This window comes from Lepisma saccharinum, chromosome 3, assembly GCF_977018435.1.
Source record: "Lepisma saccharinum chromosome 3, izLepSacc3.1, whole genome shotgun sequence".
NCBI classification, from domain to species: Eukaryota; Metazoa; Arthropoda; class Insecta; order Zygentoma; family Lepismatidae; genus Lepisma; species Lepisma saccharinum.
Window position 1 is genome coordinate 129511601 of NC_139231.1, and position 15649 is coordinate 129527249.

The 15649-nt window shown below is 38.5% G+C and overlaps 1 long non-coding RNA gene across 1 annotated transcript in view; it reads right to left on the reverse strand.

The window, feature by feature from the left end:
- The window catches only part of LOC145985401 (uncharacterized), a 174431-nt gene that overhangs the window by 118908 nt on the left and 39874 nt on the right, over positions 1–15649 (reverse strand). Inside the window, exon 2 of the long non-coding RNA XR_014441420.1 lies at positions 10705–10760. This is a non-coding gene — a long non-coding RNA (uncharacterized LOC145985401). The remainder of the gene's footprint in view (positions 1–10704; positions 10761–15649) is intronic.

The following is a 15649-nucleotide window of genomic DNA, read 5'->3' on the forward strand; positions in this document are numbered from 1 at the left end:
GAATCCGAACCACTCTGGTTGTTATCCTCCCCCTAAAATTAAAAGTAAGCTAGGAACCAATGAACCCTCAAAAATAAATAAAATAAAAAGGTTTATTCTTATGAAAGTTAATGTTAATAATAATAATAATAATAATAATAAAATAATACAATAAAAATATTAATCCACAAGCATAAAAATAACGGGACCCCTTCTTTACAAGGTGATGGCAAAGAGGTCCGTGTACAAGTAGTGCCATGTTACCACCAACTGTCCAGTATTCTTCTTTTATTAATATAAATGTCTGCTTCCCTCGTATATTGGAGGGAATTTAAAAGTCAGCCAAACCCTTTCCGGTCTTATTAATATAACACATAACAACAAATTCATGCCATGTCTTATAACTGGCTGTTCTGTATGCAGTTTGCAAATATTCTTCGCTCCAGGAACAGTCACGTACTGGAAACATTCTTCTGGAAGTTTCTTTGTAGCAAAGATGACCAACAGCCAGCTTCTTCATACGTGCAGCCATTTTGTTCTTCAACTCCTTTCTCTTCCTAACTTTCGAGCGCTAGAAAGAGAAAAGGAAAATAACTTTCTGTTTGCCCCGAGGCATCTTATCAATTGACCCTTTTCATCTTTCTGTTGGTCTCTTGGCTTTCGTTTCGGTTTGCTTTCCTTCCTTCCCTCGTGAATGGAATCAGAGATGCGATGTGGGTTCGAAGGCTGGGCTGTCGAATTCTAACGTCTCGTTTCATGACCTGCATTCTCGACTGGTCCAGGGAATCACAACAATGACTGAGACGGCCCATGCTTTCGACTAGTTCAACCAGATATTGGAAGATCGAACAGATACATCATGGTACCTTTCAGCTAGAACTGAATTGAGGAACTCGAGTAGCAAACACATAACCGATTCAGTTCGATTTCTGGTCGATGTGAATTTAAGCAATTCGGTGTTTTTGTAAACTGTAATTAAAGCCTTATTTAAAAGGAGAGTGTTAAGTATAGTAGTAACCTATTATCATAGTTACACGAAATCCAAGGATTAGGACAGTGTTCGAACGAATCTTGAAAATTAATTTATGATTTATGCCATGAAACATGACCCACTTGGCCATAGTGTCATCAAATCTACAATTTAGTTTTATAATTTAACCATGTTTATTAAATTTGTACATCGCCTTATAAATAACCAATATTTTAAATAAATTATTATGGAGGTGATACACTGCAAAATTATACATATGAAATATCCATGCAATTACTAGCCTATGTCTTTCGAAATTGTTACTTAAGAAATACCGTTTGTATTTCAAAATAAAGAACTAACAGTTTCATAAAATTGAATGTAGTAATGGTATTACCAAGGACAGTATGTACAGTCACGGACACTGCTGGGTTGTAACGACCCTATTGAAGAAGCACTGAAGCAAGCCCTCGTTGTCTGACCACCAAGCGCCTTGTGACTAGATAACCCAAACAGCATTGCAATTTTGCGGCTTGTATACCAATCACGGGTATACATACATCTTGAGAAATTGAGCAGTGATGCCAAAGAGAAATACGAGATGAAAATTGTCGGACGTAATGTATCGTGTTCTCGACATGGAATAATACTTGGTCCTCGTTACGTTCCTTTATTTAATGGCCTCCCCGATGGCGCAGTGGTAGCGTCGTCGCCTTGTAACCAAGGGGTCCTGGGTTCGATAACCGGTGGAGGAACATAGTGGTTCGGATCCCACTTTAAACTGTAGGTCCAGTCCTGATTAGCCTTACTGTGCATAAAGTTGACTTAAAACACCAAATCAATCAATCAAAACTTTATTTAATGTTGTTTGGGAACGAACCTGACGGACTGGGTTTATATTTTCACTCCTTGCATTACAGTAAATTCCATATTTTACTATTATATTCATGCTTTGAACTAAAATAATACCTAAAACAACATCCAACACGCGTTCACACACATGCACCTGAAGAAAACACACATAGAGCTAAGTTTTAACTTCCAAGAAAAAGTAAAAAAGGTAAAGTGCTCCCCTGTGCTTAGCACCACGCCATAAAGGCGTATAGGGGATGTGGAGGTAACGCCCCACACTTTCTTGATCCGGTCGTGAGTGGGGGTTGATGTGATCAGCATCACGCCCCTGGCCGCCTTTAGCCCCCAGGGTTTCCCCCAGGTACCCATATTATTCGACGCTGGGTGGGCGCCGGGGCCGCTTCAAAGTCAATGTCTAAATAAGAGTAAACGGAGAACCATGATGTGCGAAACATGAGATATTTCACAGAAAGAATGCGTCTATTTCTTACATACGTGGTTTCTATTAATAGACAATGAAACAATTATCAGAAATTAAGATGTATTTGCTTTTCCAGGTGCTGAGGAAGGAAATAGATTGACTGAAAAAATTAAAATGTAGCGTTATTGGTAGTGTGTTGGGTAGCGTGCAGAGCTTTCATCAGCGAGGCCTTTGGTTCGATCCCCACCATGCTCAAAAAATTTTATTATTTTATAGCAGTGAACACGTATATTATATTAGTTTCTAGGCATTTTGACGAAAGGATACACAAAAATTTAATATTTGAATCTGTCCTTTCATTCTTCTAATAGGTTCTCTATCACAAGGGATATAGAGATTCTCTATCTTGACTAAGGATATCTTCTCAATGGTTCCGTAGCTACGATTCTCCAGTCCGTTTCACCCACTTGTCTTATTTACTCTCTTCATATCTACTCACGAAATACCATGAATCTAACGAAAGCACACAGATATAGTTAGAACAAGAAACACACCTCGCATCGAAGGTTCCAGGTTTGAGTTCTGGATTATTCCCGTGTGTCTATTTATCATCTTCGTGATTTACTTAGGGAGAGACCAAAGCTACTCAAATAACAAAAGTACAGAAAATGTAAGACACACCTGCCTACGCATGTTATACCTTGGAAATTAGCAATCTGAAAATAAACAATTGAAGGGTATGAAATTAATTTCACCCTCAACGCGTTGCAAAACTAATTTATTATTTAACTATATCTTCAAGCCTCAAACATTCCTAGTTGTCAGTCACCTATAATGAGTTTTCGCAACTTGTTTTATGGTGTTTAAGCCAAGCAAATATTTATTCTAAAACGTCATCATCAATACTGCACGCACTATACGTACTTCAATCGCAATCGTTTTCCATCATTTAGATTAGTAACGACTAAAATATGCTTTCTTACCTAGAAAGCTAACGTATCGTAAAACCTACGATCCAAGATGACCATATTTCACCGTACACCCCTTAGCCGGTGGGGAATGGACTCGTCGGATCAGTTCCGCTCACCACGTTGTCTTTTGTGTCGGTTTATAGCAGATTCAGTTGTCAACTGGCCGGTATAGTTGTTTTCAGAACGCGCTCGTACGTTTTACGACAAGTTGGCTTCTCCGCCTGGATTTTTGCTGGAAACCTTTTTTGCGAACTTCTATTTTTTTTTCATTAGTGTGTATAGTTTGTGAAGTTTTTAGTGAGGGTTATCTTTTGATTGAATTAAAGTTAAAATTATTTATAACCACCAAAAATTAATCCACAAAACCAGCCACGCACAATCTGCGGAATTTGTCCATCGGCAAAGAGGAGGATAACGTCATTGTAATGCTGCCGCTGCAACACGCCGATCTGTGGGGAGCATCGGGGAGAATGCTCTTTGCACTGCAATGATGAACTTTAAAACAGTGTTTTTGTGACCGAAATGTTTGTCAATGTGTATTCTAACAAGTCATGTTCATTAAAATTCAATTTTTAAAAAACCTATTGGTTGTCATAGTTTTTTTAACCGCCTCGTAAATGTTACGATACTTTAGCTTAAACGAAACTTTTCATACAAGTTAGCTTTCTAGGATTAAAAATTATCTCACTCTAAATCTTCTCCAAATTGAATCATAAAATGCGCCGGAATTACGAAAAATCCACTTGCCGCGGTGGCTCAGTCGGTAACGCGTCTGACTACCATGCTCAAGGTCCCGGGTTCGATCCCCGGCCGGTTCAAATCCGGGAACTTTTCTAACGGTGGAAGCGGCCCCGGCGCCTACCCAGCGTCGAATAACATGGGTACCTGGGGGAAACCCTGGGGGGTAAAGGCGGTCAGGGGCGTGATGCTGATCACATCACCCCCACTCACGACCGGATCAAGAAAGTGTGGGGCGTTACCCCCACAACCCCTATACGCCTTCATGGCGTGGTGCTAAGCACAGGGGAACACTTTACCTTTACCTTTTACCACTTGCAATTTGCATGTTTTGATTGCATAATTTTTGAAATTTACAGTTTTTCTTGATTGATTGACTGATTTGCTTTATTTTATTTCCCTTCTTGGACCACTTTTGGCTAATTTGCGAAGATGGGGATGAGTGTTGATATGATGAAATTAATGAATGAACTCGCAAACATGCATGCCCAGGCCGGGATTCGAAACCATGAACCCGCGTCGTAGCGCGACGTGCTAACCGCTCCGCCACCGCAACTGTTACCGTCATTTCCACATGATTTCCGCTATATATTCCTGCTTTCAAGCACTTGACCCGCCCAGGCAGGTCGAAATATGTGAGTTGACGTCACCTTGTAAGAGCCAATAAACTGGAATGCAACTTCCATGGTTCCATGTGATCCTGAAATTAGATTCCATTTGCTGAGTTTTGTACAAAGTGCCAGCTAATGCCACGTCAGTATCTGCTTTATCTCCCTCCGTAGATAGCAATGTATAAATGGCGACGCCTTGATTAGGTGCCATATGTAGCGGAAAGATAACATATTGTCAAGCTCTCCATCTGGAAGTGGAGTAAATATAGATGCACCTTATGACGTATGTATAATTGGACAGCTTTACTGTGCTTATGGAACGTTCATACTGTCTTGCTAAAGACGAAAGATGAGCATCTGGTGTTTATATTTTCCTTATTTAGCGTCGCTTTGCTTCCTCTTCTGCATAATCGTGAAGACAAGAATGAATAATGATGAGATGATAGTGATGAAGCGGCACTCGAAAGCTAGTTATTTAGATACTTGAGCCGCATGCTTACTAAAAATTGATATTTTCCACAATTTTAATTCCATATTTAATTACATATCTTGCTTAAATATATATTTACCACATTTTAGAATGCATAAATCTTTTCCTTCTTGTAATTAGAAAACCTTAGCTGCATGAACTGTATACCAAATCTCTTTAAGCCCTTTGTCCGATGACTTTCCTGTCCATTTGAAGGGAAGAAATAGATTTTGTATCGACAATAAAGTAGTGTGTTTTTAGAACGTTCAGAATTAACAAACTAACTGTTATATCAAATTCGTTTCGTGTCATCTATCTCAGCACCTTTTCAGTCCACATGCAGTAATTGGCTGGCGTGTGTTCAATATCTATCTAATTTTCTATAACAACCATTCATTATAGTCACATTAAGCCTTCGTTATAGAAAATATCTGATCGCTCATGGAATTGTACGCTATATTCACTCGCGCATTCGAAGTAATACCCATCTGATAATATGTTCATGGCAAACAACTCGCCAACATTTATAATGCATGCAGTATTGCACATCTGGAATTTCAAGCCTTTAAAATTATGCGTCAAGGGGAATATTAGCTTGCAATTGAAATCATAGAGATTAATTGAGATAGAGATTAATAAGCTTACGTCCTCGCACAATGTGAACACATGCGAGAACATTTTGTTAGAAACAATGAAACTAAACCGCAACAATGTCATTTAATGGATTTTGAAAATCAATACTGCACGAGCATATTGCATGCAAGTCATTTGTAGGTGTCATTTCTACGAAACAGTTTGTAATTTCGATACGTCAGTCATTTTAACTTGAAACTGAAGGATGCAAGGATATTTAAATTACGGTGTAAAATTACCTTTGAACTCAAAATCTATTCAGAATAGGTGGGTTTCATGTGACGTTAGGATGTGCACAGCCGCCATGTTTGCGGCCAATTTTATTCGTCGTTTGCAAGGAAGTATCAACCACGTAGCGTTCGTTACATCTGCACCAACTACATTTTTGTTTTAAATCACGAATGTCTGTGTTAGTATCTCCCGCCCGCTCTCTTGAATTCCGTATGCTTACTATTCAAGGCTACCTTTTTTGTTTTAACAGTTATATCAATAATTTAATATTAAAAATATTCTTATAAATGAATTTATGATCTCGATAGCCCAATTGTTGCAATTCGTTCCACACACTACCTCTTAATTTTAAAATAATTTAAACATATGCTGAATAACTGTTATGATTCTAAATACTATATGGGCGGTGTTGTGATTGAGCATTATAGTATGTATAATCATGTAACTACGAAGAAGAACAAATATGTTCGATAGTCTTTTGTTGATTACGATAGAGTTAGTTTCGGATTCCTCGGGCGCCATGTTGTACGCATGTTGAAAGTTTATTAAACCTCGTTTGTGTTTTTATGTACAGGATGTATTTTATTTCGTCTATCCGTGTGTTCACGTGTACCTAAGAATTGCACAATCACTCTGGAACATTACAGGGGTCTCTCAGATGGTGGTAATTAAGGTACTGACTTCAATACCCAGTGGAAGCACATAGTGGTTCGTATTCCACTTTAAACTGTAGGTCAAGGCGTCATTAGCCTATCTGTGCATAAAATGAACTTCAAAATAAAAACTCAAAACCAAATATGTGAGATTTTTGCCTTGATACTAAAAATAGGAAGAAAGTTGCTTGAAATTCTGTTTTACCATGCCAAACTTTTTTGAAGGTGTCCCTTTGTTGCTCTTAAACTGAACATTAAAAGCTACACGATAAACATCCGTACGAGAATGTTTTAATTTTCACAAAATATTGGTAAATTAACTAATTTCATTTTATGCAAGCAGTGATTTAATATTATATGGCATAATCTTAATTTCAATGTTACAACTGAAAACGAGAAAACAATGAAACATACCTTTCTATCGTTAATTTTCTCCTGGGTGACGATTAAGTTGAAGCCAAATTTTATTAAGTTTGGTAACTTGCTAATCTTCGGTTTTCCGGATTCCTGAAACCCTTCGAAGAAGCTCCAGTGTGGCAACAAGTTTGGCCACACCAGAATCTTCAAAATTTCCAACAGGTATGGTCACGAAAGAGAATTGTAACAAAAAAATTCGTAATAGCTTTATCAAAAGCATAACTTCAAAGATGAATTCACGTCGTTGTTTTGACATGTGGGTAGAATAACAAATCTTGTGCTTATTCTGCAGATCGGTTCATGGCGTGATAGAGATAACAAAGGAATTTCTATTGTGATTTGATTTGATTTGATTTAGTTTATTTTACTTCGCGTTTTGTGCCTCTTGGCTAATTTGCGAAGATGGGGGTGAGTGATGAAATGATGAAATTGATGAATGGACATTCACAAACAACCAAGCCCGACCGGGATTCGAACCCGGGACCCTTGGCGTCGCAGCGCGATGTGCTAACCACTCGGCCACAGGGTCGGGCGATTTCTATTGTGATAATGTGTGTTTGTGATAATGACAATTCATGACATAAACTTAATAGAAGCACTTCCAAAAATAGGACATTAAATCCCAACGAAAACATTTTGAAAAATCTAGATAATCACGTCATTAGAATGATCTGTTGGTGTAAAACCATTCTGTACATATTTGTGGGATAATTATTTCATTCGAAGACATGAAACACTGTTCTACAAAAAAGAAATTATTTTTTCTAGAGGAAAAAGTTCTGCTTCCTATTGCAGATTTTGCGCTGATTTCCAATCTATATTTAGATTTTCTCTGTCAGGGATAGTTTTTGAGTAATCATGATTTTACTTTTTTCTAATATTCTTGCAATTTTAAGAGGAATATTGAGTAAACTCATGGAATAATTTAATCATCCTTTCTCTATACCTAGCATATTATGTTTAAAATTTATAAATGTGATCTGTGACACAATATTTGCAAAGAGAATTGTTCTATAATACGTATTTTACAAAAAATATAATAAAATTATTATAATATCGTATCCATGCTCTTTTCTCTTTGTTAGACATGCTTCAAACTCTAGATTTGCTGAAGTTCTCTCATTTGAGGTCCCACAAAACTCCTTCCTATCCCTTTGCTGGTGAAAGACGAGGCAATTTGTTTCAAATACACTAAAATCCTCTTCCAGTTGTGTCCATACCCTTTATAAATTGTTTAATAAGACCTAACTTGGTGTGAAGAGGGGAACAGGAACATCATGAGCTGTACATTTTTCTCCCACTTGTCAATTTCGTTGAAGCCAATCCTATTTGCGTAGTGGTTCATTATGTCACGGCTATACCACTCACAGAGGAAGCAGGTATACTTTGTGTATACCTGCTGCATCCCCAATATCATTGCATCTATATTGAAGTCGTCAAACATCTTCCACATATGCCCTTTATACGAGTATTTAATGGATTTCTTCTAATTCTCATAGGTTTCTTTGAGACATTAGAAGACCGTATGAGCGTTCATTAAACCACTAACGTCGTTGCAGTAAGTCAATATGTCGTCAGTTTCAAAATACCCAATAGAATCCTTTACACTTCGGATAAATTTAGTAACGCTTGTGCTTGGGTGGAGAAGATTATTTTCACGTAACCTGACACCCAGCAGTTCTGCCTTTTGTTTACTTAAGCCTAGGTCACGGGATAAATCATTTAGATCCACTTGAATTAAAAAGTATTAGATTGGTGCACTTGTTGCCTGATGCAAAGGGTTAAATTATGAGGAGATGATGGCAATTCCTCATTGCTACTTTCTTCACTCTCATTGTCGATCTCATTTGTTTGTCTCTAAAGTACTGGAAGACTTTCAAAGTGTGGAACTGGTCTTATTGCAGTAGATAGAGTAAACTATGAATCTTTTAGATTTCCAATTTGTAAATCCCTATTCGTCAAACAAAAATAACAATCGGTGACAAGATGGTTTTGTCTCTCCATACGATGGGTAGAGCAAACAACATGGTATTTCTACTTTTCCATCAATTAATCAATTTAACATAATATTCTGCACAACAGATATGTCCATTCCAAAGTAATGTTTGTAGGACTTCTTTATGATATACTGAATCCTCTTGTTATGTCTTGCAAAGACGAACTCTAAGCTTTATCAACTTAAACACAAGCTGCAATCACAATGCTCAGTATCTTGACAATAACTTGAAGGTACATCATGTAGCTTAGTAACAGAACTGTCAACATCTGAAACAGTAGCTCAGAAGAAGATGTTGCCAACTAATCGACTGACAATTCCCTGCATTTATAATTAACTGTGAATCTGAGTAAAATAAGGCTTTATGTCCTATTAACTAAAAAACTGTGCCTGATAGAGAAACTTATTTTCACATAAGAAAAAACCTTTGTAGAACAGTGTGAGCTATGAATCTGTGAGAATCTGTGCAACATGGCTGCGTACATAGGGATAAATAATCAGAATTATTTTTTCTAGAGGGTTCAAAGAAACGAAATTAGGCCTCAAGAAACAAATTGTTATGAAGAAAATATGTTCGCCTTGATGCACTCCTGATAATGTTGGAAAAAGTTAATAATAATAATGTCAATATCTTTGATTACTGTCATGCAATATTTCTTTGTATCCCACCCCCATACAATTGTCTCGCGTCGTCACTGTGTGTAGGACTGTATCTACAAAACGTTTATTTTTTTATTTTTAGGTACAGAGAATAGGTTGAATTGCCACCTCTATACCGTACAAAAAAATCAAACATTGTTGTTTCTTCATTTCCTAAAAATAGTAATTACTTTCAATTATTTATATCTGAAATATATAAGGTTCTTTGGAAAAACTATAAGAAATTATTATTTTAGAAGTGAAAAATGATCTTTTTTCCTGCTCGATGAAACATTTCTCGTACTAATTTAAGTACAGTGTTTCCTAATCATTAATTCAATTTCTTACTCACTTGCTGAGGAAGAAAAATTACTGTCTTCTTGTTTTAATATTGACTTCCATCTACCGGCTTAAAATACACTATATTCAACCAAGTATCATATAGCATGAACTAATATGGAAACACAGTTCTTCTGTATCAAAGAGGTTTGTTTACACATTAAATTGTGAAAGAGCCGGTTTCAATATCTAAAGTGAGTGATCTCAGGCATGATTCTTTTCGACAATGTCCTTACATAAAACAGTTTTTTGTATTAACCAGCATCTCATTAATGGGTTGATGGGCGACCCTGTGGGATTAAGGAGGGCAGAGCGTGGTGTTCATCACCTCACTTCTACCACTGCCGAATATGTCTCTCCGCGGTATTGTGCAATGCACAGGCGATATCTTAACTTTTTTACTTCTCTTTATATTTACAGTGATTCTAACCTTGATTAAAAATTACCATCCCAAGCACTCATTGAGATACATATGTGTAACGAATAATGGATGTATACAAAAAAAATATAGTAATATGTATTACTATTTACTGTGAATACGACTGTGTCCTACATTCTGACTAAAAGCCCTACATTTTGGACAGTGTATCCTACTTATCGCTTATATAGTGAACTGGTAAACTTATGTTAATGCCATTAAGAGTTCGCCAGTGTCTTGGCCAGTTTATAATAAAATTGAAGAGCTAATGGATCTCAGCTCAATCAGCAAATTCTTCGCTACTACCGTTAGAAAAAATTAAGAGGAAAAAGTTAGGAAGCAGGGAAGAAAGTGAATAAGTACTTACCACAGCTACCCTCGACTCTTGTTAACCCTGTTCTCCATCAAACCCAAGAAGTAAATCTGAGAAAGTAAGAAATAGCCATATTAGTGACTCCCGAGTTCTTGTTTCAAAGCATTCTCTCGGTGTCGTTTAAAATTAAGCAATTACTCCTCATATCTAAGTTAACAAGATAAAGTTTCAATGAACGTGCAGCAAAAAAGGGTCATCCACCACCCTCCATTGAGAGGTCGTTAATTCGCCACTGGAAGGGCGTTTTCAGGCTGACATCGATAGGGTTAACCACCCCTTCAGTGCATGAGCGAAAACATGAAATTTTCAGAAAAAAATAGTATGTCACAAACAATTCGTCCTGTGAGAATCAGAGGGACGTAACTCCAATTTATAATGTATTCTCAGGAATATGTCTGACTTAAAAGAGTTAGTAAATAGTAACTACGTAACTCCAACGTACTACTAAGGATCAGAAGTGGAGATGTCGATATGACTACAAGAAGAGTTCTTGAGTGAAGTTTATTTAAACAAAACTGAAAATTGCATTTTTAGAATTACGTTCCTCAGGTTCTCATACGACGAATTTACCTACATTTTATAGCAATCGTGAGGATAAGCTTCCATGAATGTAATCCATACCAGGGCCTTTCCTATGGTATAGTGGCAACTGTCTCCTTCCGTTTGATCCACGATGGAGGCACATTAGATAGCGGTTCGGATCTCACTTTAAAGTGTAGGTCCAGTCCCGATTAGCCTCACTGAGCATAAAATAGACTTGAAATAAATTTTGAATTCTTAACATGAGAAATTAATAAAAAGGCAACGCTACCCCCTGCATATTGCAACATCCCGTGAGGACATGTGGGGGGTGGCGTGTTGGGGTAGGGCCCCTCACATTCACAATCTTGCTCGTTTGTGGAGGCGTTGCGAACACATGCCCCCAAATACTAGAGAACTGCATGGAGATGATTTCGCTCCAACACCAAATAGTTCGCACGGATGACTCTAGATAGCGTACGGAATCGAAGGCTTCTTCGCTCGAGGGAATAACACTCGAACAGGCAAAACGAGCGGTATATGCTCGAAGCCCAGTAGTACACGTATAACCGTAATTTGTGTGTGGTGGTGGACCCTCAAATATCGATCGTGAGGGGAAAGACGCAGTGAAATTGAAACTGAAGTGAACATAGTCACTATGTCCATGTTAAAATGTAGTTTTGTCTGTCTTACCAATACAGTGATATATGACAATGAAGTAGATAATTGTGGGATGAAACTGACATGACGGATATTTTACATGTATGTGTCTACCATTATTGTCACATTAGAATGATATTCCATTGTACAAAGCGCGTTCAATAAGCTTTGCACAGATGGTTATAATATTGTTATTAGTTGCAATATGATGATTAAATTTTAGGTGAACATACTTTGATCCTTTGGCTTTAAAATGGTAATATTTTCTTTTCCTATTGTTCACAGGTAAACCACAATGGACACTGAAGTAGACATGAGGACCCGACAACGGTCGGTAATGGAATTTCTGTTCAAAACCGGCGATGAATCAGTCACATCAATTCATAGAAAGCTGCTTCCGGTTTATGAGGATAACAACGATGGTTTCACAGGTTTAAAGATGGTGATTTCACTCTTTTGGACAAACCAAGATGTGGTAGATCAAGTGTAGTGATCGATGTGAACAAGGAAGTCATTCATCAAATCATCCAAAATGACAGATGTGTAACCACAAGACAGCTTGCTGAAATGACTGTGGTGTCGTTGGGTAGTGTGATAACAATGGTGCAGTCTCTAGGATACAGAAAAAATTGTGCAAGGTGGGTGCCACGGTTATTGACAAGGGAAATGAAGGCAAACAGGAGGGATGTTTGTCTCGACCTCCTTGGGACTTTCGGCGGCGACTCTGCACATTGTTTTGATGGTGTCATCACACAGAATGAAACGTGGTTGTTTCATTCAGATCCAGATAGCAAAACACAGTCAATGGAGTGGCGTCATGCTTGTTCTCCTCGGAAAAAAAAACCTAGACTTTCCAGATCAGGCCAGAAAATTATGGTCTCATTTTTCTGGGATCAGTGCGGTGTCATTTTCATAGACTTCTTGGAGCATGGCTCCACAATTAACAAGGAGCGTTATTGTTTGTCACTGGACAAATTACGACGTGCTCTCTAGACCAAGAGACCGGAATGGAAGGTAAGGTCATCAAACTCCATCATGACAATGCCAAGCTTCACACAGCCATGATGACACACAAAAAATCATGAAAATGGGATGGGAAGTCGTCCATCAGCCTCCCTATAGTCCGGACTTGGCTCCTTCGGATTTCTTCCTGTTTGGTCGTCTGAAGGCCCAACTGCGGGGGAAAATATGCGACAGTGACAAGGACCTCATTTCTTGTGTGAAACAATGGTGTAAAAGTCAGCCAGCTGAATTTTACCAAAGTGCATTCAAGGCATGGAAAGAACATTGGACGAGATGCGTCACAGCAGATGGAGGCTACATTGAGTGACATGGTCTTCTAGCCAAAGGATCAAAGTATGTTCACCTAAAATTTTATCATCATATTGTAACTAATAAAAATATTATAACCATCTGTGCAAAACTTATTGAACGACCTTGTAAATGCTCAAGCTTGGGAGACACGATTACGAGAGAGCGGAAGTGGTCCCATTCAAGTACTCTCCCAGATACACATTTATCAGAGGTTAGGTGAATCCCCTGGGACCATACATGCAGGGATATTGCTGGAAAAATTCCCACCTGAAATCAGCCACCCCAGGAATCGAACCGTAGTGCTATTATGAGGAAATAATAATAACAATAAATATAAAGCAGCATTCGAATAGGTAGCATCCGTACATAACAGTTTGCAAGGATTGGAGATGGAGGATTTCACCCACACGATGACTGTGTCTCCAGGGGGATTCGCGCTGGATAGAAACACACAGAGAGGGGGGAAGAGAGGGGGAGGAGGTGGGGTGAACAACCAAACCTCGCAATCCGTTTCCCAAATGTCACAGGGTCATGCGAATAACACCAGCTGGAGAAATATGGAATCTCGGCGAAATTTGCGAACTAAATACAGAGAAATCGCAGGCAGCGGTCTCCTCTCACTTTTCATTCGTTAGCAGTTATGATAACCCATTCCACCAGCTTGTTGCTTGGACACTTGATTGCCATCCAGAGAGCTTGCAATATTAATAAGCTACTTCGGATTTTCTAGAAGCAACCCACACAACATTGCCGCTAGTAACAGCGTGGGTTTTCAGAACATTGTTACGTAGATGAATCAATCAGGGATCGATTTTGGATGGACGATGCTCACTTGTTTGCTTTGAGCCCACTTTATGCTCAGATGGGCTAATCGGGACTGGATCCGAACCACTGTGCAATCTGCCTCCTCGTACAGAACCCGAAACGTGTCAATTGACAGTTTGACTCCAATATCACATTAACGTGCATAAACTGTAAATGATGTAATTTTTGGTGTGTCAACATATCCACAGAAATGCATAAAAGGGTACCTCTATCATATTCTGTTCCGTGTGATGCACTAAAATGCATCAATTAGGAAGACCTGACACAATCTTCCCACAGATTACAAAATATACGATAAAGATATCGAAATTACACACTTAACTATGTCAATTGATGTATTAAAAGTGCAGCACCCTTGAATTGATGCATTTCGAGTTCTGTATGCGCCAGAGATCGATCCCGAGACCCGTTTATTACAAGGTTTTTGTTCAATGGAGTCTAGTTCGGTGTTACAGAATGTGTGTAAATTGGCTCACGTAAGACAAAATTTTTAACATAACAGACATAATTTTTTTTCCACAAAACTTGGTATGGACTGTGTACGCATGCGCCGATTCTTGCCTACCTTTGGAGACCTATCTGCGTAAATTCCGTCTGAACGATGTCATTTCGTTTCGATGACGGGTACACATTGTTTTTATCGAATCAAACGTCATTCTGCGAGATTAACAGCAAGCGCCATACATGAGTCTGCTTTCCTAAGCTGGGAAAATCCTTCTCCAGGTCCCAACGCACCTGAAGATAATACCCGTGGGAACCATCCTGTACGTTATTAGGGATGAAGCCCATGACAAACAATATTTCTGGTCAGAGCATTATTTTTCCTCCTGTAACCTGTCACACGTGCCAATGTTGAGCGCTCCAACCCTCTTGTTCAGAATTAAAATGATCCCCTCCTGCCATTTCTCCATTCTAATAAGCAGTTATGAAGGTGCAAAAATTTAAACCATACAGCACGCGAATGGGTGTCTCTTTGATATTCGTGCCGAAATTCTGCATATCCATCGGATATCCATTGACCATCCATGGATATCCATTAAACATCCATATATCCATTAGACAACCGTATATATCCATTGGACATCCATGGATATCTATTTCACTCCCCCTGAATATCCAAATGTCCGTGCTGAAGACATCCACAGGATACCCAGAAAGGATATTTCATGTATATTGCATGGCTCATTTTTGGATATGTTTTGGACGTCAGTGTTAGATCCTTCATGTGAACAGGACGTCACTGAACGTACTTATTTGATTTTGGGATAAGAAAAGGATATATTCTGAATTGAACCTACTATGGACATTAATTAAATACAGTGGCGGAGATTAGGGGGGCGTTGGGGTCACTTGCCCCCTCCCCACATTTTGCCACTTTTGCCCCCGCACTAGCCTGAACCTTATCTACAAAAGGGAGTACACTGTCCCTTGCCCCCACAGTTGTAGCACGTCGCCCCTCACCGTTTTGGAACCGATTCGCTGCCACTGATTAATCATTATTTACACATTATCTGGATATTTTCACTTTATATCTTAATAGAATTTGTGAAATCAGTACTCTTTTTCTAATAGGCTATAAGGTATTTTGAAAATTTCGATTTATCAAAATACGGATATGATT